Below are 6,000 nucleotides of genomic sequence, written 5' to 3' on the forward strand. Positions count from 1 at the left end.
GTGACAAGAAATGTCCTAGTCCTTGATTCTGACCTCAAACTTTGTGTAAGTGAAATGGGGGCTAGGAGGATAAAGGTGTTTATCTTGGTCAGTTAGTTCTGTGGGAGACTTTTCCTATCTGTTCATAAGCAAGAATTGTTTGAAATAAACCTAATGTGAATATTGCAAACATTTCATGAACCTTGTTGCCTTATGCCTTAAATTAGGGATTGTGGAACAACGTCATTTATTATCTTCAGATAATGACAGATAACACCATATGACATTTTAAAAACCTTTTCCTTTTGATTACTCAAATTTTATTAGTCCTTCAAATTAGCTGTCATTAAGTATACAACTTCTGTATACCAGTGCTTTATATACATTTTCATTTAGATTTTCCCTAACAATATAGAGATCATCACCTCCATTTTACAGATGAAGGAATTAGGACTCAAAGAAGTTAAGTAATTTGTCCAAGGTTACCCAGCTATGAAAACAGAGGCTAGCTAGGAACCCATGTGAATCTAGTTTCACTTCTCTCTTTCTACTCCCTCCATGTTGTGCCATACATAACAGAATGACCATTTTTAAAATTAGAAAAAGTATTCATTATTTAAAAACGAATTCAAATCTCACATTTATCTGATATCAACTGACTCCCTTGCCATGTATTTATGACACAGCTAATGAAGCCTAAGTTTTAGAGGATTTCTTATTTATAAATGTGCCTTCCAAAGGCACTCTGATTCATAATTTTGTATTCTTTGTTCTTAAAAGGAGCTCCCCAAATTTGAAAACTTTAGGCTTTGCAAAATCTAGATCTGCTTCTGTTGCTTTCAGGTATGTAAACCCTTTTTTCCAATGTTCCCAATGAGGAGTAGTTCAGCCTGTGCTTGAAAATCTCCACTTAAGAAGAGCTCACCACCCCACAGGGAGTTTGTTTCATGTCAGACAGTTCTAATTCTTCAGAAGTTCTTTTTAGACTGTGCCAAAATCTACCTCCTAACAACATGCACTTATTGATTAAAGTTCAGCCCTCTGAAACCGCATAAAGTAAACCTAATCCCTCTTCCTCTAACAGGTCTGAAAGTATTTGAAGGCTGTTACAGGACCTTTTCCCAAATCATCACAATGCTTATGACCATTCCTCAGCTCTTCCATCCTGGATCACCTTCTCCTCTAGTTGTGGATATCCTTCTTAAATAGTATTCCATGTTTGACTTGACTGACAGAGAGCAAAACAACTCATTTGCTCTATTTATTTGCTGAGGACTTTGCATTCATTTATCATTGTGGGAAATGATTGTTGCTATTATATTTAAGTCACTGTTGCAGCCTGCCCAATCATATTGTGCTCATATTTTTCCTGCCCCAGACTTCAGTGTCCTGAGAGATGCTCTCTACTCTTCATGTGATGATGTCATGCACATCAAATGATCTGTTAGGAGGTGGATTTGTCAAGACTTAGCAAGAAGGCTTCCTACACATTGCAGACAAGTGCCATAGGAAGACAGCTCATCTGCAGCTATCCTTATATATAACACACCACCATGTCTACACCCCATGGTGGGCATTACTCCCTCCATGATCACACTCTTAATCTAAGTTTTCTCAAGACACTTAAAACATTTGGAAAAAAAACTTCATGGGAAGAGCTCATTGAACAGGATAATTATTATGTTTTTTCTTTGTTTCATCGCATTTGCTATTTATACTCTTTTCTACATGAATGTCCTCTCAATCCTTTTGCTTTGTCTTTGTTTTCCCTAGTATTCCCTTTGTCCTGTCTAAAAGCTCATCATGTTCTCAAGCAATGTAGAGATAGAGAAACACCCCAAAGCTCATGCCTCTGCTATGCTAAAGGAGCGTATCCCCTTTGGAAAGAAGACAAACAGTGTTTTCCCTGCAGGTTTCAGCCTTGTTACTCTCTCTGCCCTGCCTCTCCCCATACTCATCTTCCACATTGCCTTGTATCTACCAAAGAGACCCTCACATCTCCATTATGTCCTTTCCCTGTGTTGGGCAAACTCTTCATTCAGTCCCGTAGGTAGTGTGGCGGGGGAGGTACACGCATACTCATACACTCAGTCACTTCAGTTCAGTCACTCAATCGTGTCCAACTCTTTGTGACTCCATGGACTATAGCCTGCCAGGCTCCTCTGCTCATGGGGATGCTCCAGGAAAGAATACTGAAGTGGATTATCATGCTCTCCTCCAGGAGATCTTCCTAACCCAGGGATCGAACCCAGGTCTCCTGCATTGCAAGCAGATTCTTCACCATCTGAGCCAACAGGGAAAACCAAGAATACTGGAGTGGGTAGCCTATCCCTTCTCTAGGGGAACTTCCCGACCCAGGAATCGAACAGGGGTCTCTGGCATTGCAAGTGGATTCTTTACCAGCTGAGATACCAGGGATGCTATAGTTTCATACCAGAGAATGTTCTAGTTTCACTATATTACATGTAGCCGTCCATTTTCCCCAACACCACTTACTGAAGCAAATGTCTTTTCTCCATTGTATATTCTTGTCTCCATTGTTGTAGATTAATTGACCATAAGTGCATGGGTTTATTTCTAGGCTCCCTATCCTGTTCCACTGACCTATGTGTCTGTTTTTGTGCCAGTTTCATAGTGTTTTGATGACGGTAAATTTGTATTATAGTATAGAATAGTCTGAAATCAGGGGATGTAATTCCTCCAGTTCTGTTCTTCTTTCTCAAAATTGTTTTGGCTATTGCTGTCTCCTTTGTTTCCATACAAATTTTAAAGTTTTTTGTTTCAGTTCTATAAAAAATGCCCTTGGTATTTTGATAGGGATTACATTGAATCTGTAGATTGCCGTGGACAGTATGGCCATTTTAACAATATTTATTCTCCCAACCCAAGAACTTGGTTTATACTGTATTTTTAAACTTTGAATTCACTGTTAGATAAACTGGCCATTTGTTCCCCTGAGCCCTGTTTGGCTAGTAGACTTAGGATTTGGTGTTACCACAAAAGAGAGTAGCTTTAGCAGATAATTGCTTCAATATTAGAAAGAAGGAAACTAAATCTAAAAACTAAAATCTTTGGCATTGACAGAAATTCTTAGATATCTGGTTTTGAGTTGATTCATTTAGTTATCTTAAGGTTGTTAGCATGATTGTTTTAAATGTCCAAGGGACCCTTATTGACATTTTGGAACAACGAATGTACAGATTTTTGGAATTTCAGTTAACATTCAGTTAATTAAACTCACAATTTTTTTTCATCATCCTTCAAATCCATTTTTCAGATCTCCATGGTCAGTTTTTAATTCTCAAATTATTTGAATATAATAAGAAAATTAATTTTACTTGATCTTTACTCCTTGGAAGGAAAGTTATGACCAACCTAGATAGCATATTCAAAGCAGAGACATTACTTTGCCAACAAAGGTCTATCTAGTCAAGGCTGTGGTTTTTCCTGTGGTCATGTATGGATATCAAAGTTGGACTGTGAAGAAGGCTGAGCACCGAAGAATTGATGCTTTTGAACTGTGTTGTTGGAGAAGATTCTTGAGAGTTCCTTGGACTGCAAGGAGATCCAACCAGTCCATTCTGAAGGAGATCAGCCCTGGGATTTCTTTGGAAGGAATGATGCTAAAGCTGAAACTCCAGTACTTTGGCCACCTCATGCAAAGAGCTGACTGATTGGAAAAGACTCTGATGCTGGGAGGGATTGGGGGCAGGAGGAGAAGGGGACGACAGAGGATGAGATGGCTGGATGGCATCACTGACTCGATGGACGTGAGTCTGAGTGAACTCCAGGAGTTAGTGATGGACAGGGAGGCCTGGTGTGCTGCGATTCATGGGGTCGCAAAGAGTTGGACCCAACTGAGCGACTGATCTGATCTGATCTGATCTGATTTCGATATGAGCCCATTCATCTTCCCTAAAAATTACTTATTCTCCCCTAAGAGGTCTACGTTCCCTCTCCCCTTTCCCTGCTAAGATGACATTTAAGTTCGAATTCTTAGACACTTTGAGTAAGTATTCATTTTGCTGTTGGGTATCTCACATGTATTTCTCAACTTCCTACTTTTGCATTCCAGTTCCCTATAATGAAAAGGACATCTTTTTTGGGTGTTAGTTCTAAAAGGTCTTGTAAGTCTTCATAGAACCGTTCAGCTTCTTCAGCGTTACTGGTTGGGGCATAGACTTGGATTACTGTGATATTGAATGGTTTGCCTTGGAAACGAACAGAGATCATTCTGTCGTTTTTGAGATTGCATCCAACTACTGCATTTTGGACTCTTTTGTTGACTATCATGGCTACTCCATTTCTTCTGGAAAAAGCAAGAGAGTTCCAGAAAAACATCTATTTCTGCTTTATTGACTATGCCAAAGCCTTTGACTGTGTGGATCACAATAAACTGTGGAAAATTCTTCAAGAGATGGGAATACCAGACCACCTGACCTGCCTCTTGAGAAATTTGTGTGCAGGTCAGGAAGCAACAGTTAGAACTGGACATGGAACAACAGGCTGGTTCCAAATAGGAAAAGGAGTATATCAAGGCTGTATATTGTCACCCTGTTTATTTAACTTATATGCAGAGTATATCATGAGAAACGCTGGGCTGGAAGAAGCACAAGCTGGAATCAAGATTGCCAGGAGAAATATCAATAACCTTAGATATGCAGATGACACCACCCTTATGGCAGAAAATGAAGAGGAACTCAAAAGCCTCTTGATGAAAGTGAAAGAGGAGAGTGAAAAAGTTGGCTTAAAGCTCAACATTCAGAAAACAAAGATCATGGCATCTGGTCCCATCACTTCATGGGAAATAGATGGGGAAACAGTGGAAACAGTGTCAGACTTTATTTTGGGGGGCTCCAAAATCATTGCAGATGGTGACTGCAGCCATGAAATTAAAAGACGCTTACTCCTTGGAAGGAAAGTTATGACCAACCTAGATAGCATATTCAAAAGCAGAGACATTACTTTGCCAACAAAGGTCTGTCTAGTCAAGGCTATGGTTTTTCCTGTGGTCATGTATGGATGTGAGAGTTGGACTGTGAAGAAAGGTGAGCGCAGAAGAATTGATGCTTTTGAACTGTGGTGTTGGAGAAAACTCTTGAGAGTCCCTTGGACTGCAAGGAGATCCAACCAGTCCATTCTGAAGGAGATCAGCCCTGGGATTTCTTTGGAGGGAATGATGCTGAAGCTGAAACTCCAGTACTTTGGCCACCTCATGCAAAGAGTTGATTCATTGGAAAAGACTCTGATGCTGGGAGGGATTGGGGGCAGGAGGAGAAGGGGACAACAGGGGATGAGATGGCTGGATGGCATCACTGACTCAATGGACGTGAGTCTGAGTGAACTCCAGGAGTTGGTGATGGACAGGGAGGCCTGGCGTGCTGCGATTCATGGGGTCGCAAAGAGTCAGACACGACTGAGCGACTGAACTCAACTGAACTGATCTCACATGTTTACTTGAGGCATACATGTTAATAACAATGTTTTTCTCTTGTTAATCTTTTACTTGGGGCGGGGGTTGTGTTTCAGCTACGAAAACAAGGGTGGGGGAAAATGATTTTTCTTCCCCTACACGATGTTTCATGAATTACCATTACCACTTATCTAATTAGGCACAGAATATTTAGGACACTTTTTAGATCTATACTGAATGGATAAACAATTATTTAACTCATATTTAAAGCCAGTGACATTGCCCCTCTGAGGCAGGTTTTGCAAGGTAAGAAAAACTACCAGGAATGCCCTAATTCATAAGATTACAAAATGTCTTCCTTCATTCATCTCAGTGAATTGGGGGAAAAAAAGACTGAAGGATAGACGATGTATCTGTAAATTCGAGAAGCACTTTTGTGCTTTCTAAATTGTATATGGTGGGGGAAAGGCAGGTGATTTAAGGATCTTAGGCTCATTTTTAGGAAGAGGTAGACAATACTATTTAATTCTTTACTCGAATTCTTTGTCTTGTTGCACTGCTGGCTTTGTCATCAGCCAGTTTTGCAATAACTTTAACAAGCAAAGGAA

The sequence above is a fragment of the Bos taurus genome, chromosome 4, assembly GCF_002263795.3.
Source record: "Bos taurus isolate L1 Dominette 01449 registration number 42190680 breed Hereford chromosome 4, ARS-UCD2.0, whole genome shotgun sequence".
NCBI classification, from domain to species: Eukaryota; Metazoa; Chordata; class Mammalia; order Artiodactyla; family Bovidae; genus Bos; species Bos taurus.